Source organism: Arachis ipaensis, chromosome B06 (assembly GCF_000816755.2).
Source record: "Arachis ipaensis cultivar K30076 chromosome B06, Araip1.1, whole genome shotgun sequence".
NCBI lineage: Eukaryota > Viridiplantae > Streptophyta > Magnoliopsida > Fabales > Fabaceae > Arachis > Arachis ipaensis.
This window is the reverse complement of record NC_029790.2, coordinates 134,268,347-134,269,231: the sequence shown is the minus strand read 5'-3', so window position 1 is coordinate 134,269,231 and position 885 is coordinate 134,268,347.

Sequence of the window (885 nt, the reverse complement as noted above, 5' to 3'; positions counted from 1 at the left end):
TATTTATACATTTGGTTTATACGCGACATGTGTGAGTCCCACTTTTTTTTTTTTTGGTATTAAAGATGGGGCTAAAGCCCTGTGTGAGTCCCACACTATTTCTTTAGAATTAGAAGAAGGCTTTCAGGCCCATTTAGGAAGTCTATTTAGAAGTAGGCTTTGAGCTTATTTGAAGCCCTTCCATTATTTGTTGGATCTTAAAACTATTTTTGTATAGGCCAAGTCCAAAAAGAAAAGAAAAGAAGACCATTAAAACTTGACGGATTCGAATGTGTTCCATTTAAAAAACAAAAAAAGGAAACTGCCATGTCTATTGTTTTGTTACATGATCAAACCCATTTTTAAGTGACAACACTATGTGAAAGGAAGTTTCATATGGCCAAATATATAAATGAACCAATTTGGATCTCACTTGTGTAACTATCAAAAATTTAAATTTTCTCGTGTATATATAATATTCTATTGGTTAGTGATAGATTTTTCAATCGAGTTTAAATTTATAGTGAATTTGTTCTTGATTTGTCATACTGGAAAATACGGTAAGAAATAAAAAAATAATTTAAATTAGTTTATTTGGTTTTTAATTTTTATTTTATAACATATAAAAGAAAATCTGTCAATTTGATTAACTAAGTAAATAATCATAGATTTAAGCAAAAGTAATAAATTAGATGAATATAAATTAAAATACTAGACATATAATTTTGTCGATAAATATAATTTTTTTTAATTCTAATAAACAACCTAATACAAATTGAATAAAAATTAATTATTTTATCATTTGAATTCAGTTGACCTACCTTTCAAATATAGAAATACGGTGCATGCAGGTGATGATGATAATGGTTATTAATTAATATTATATTATAATATGGATAAAAAATA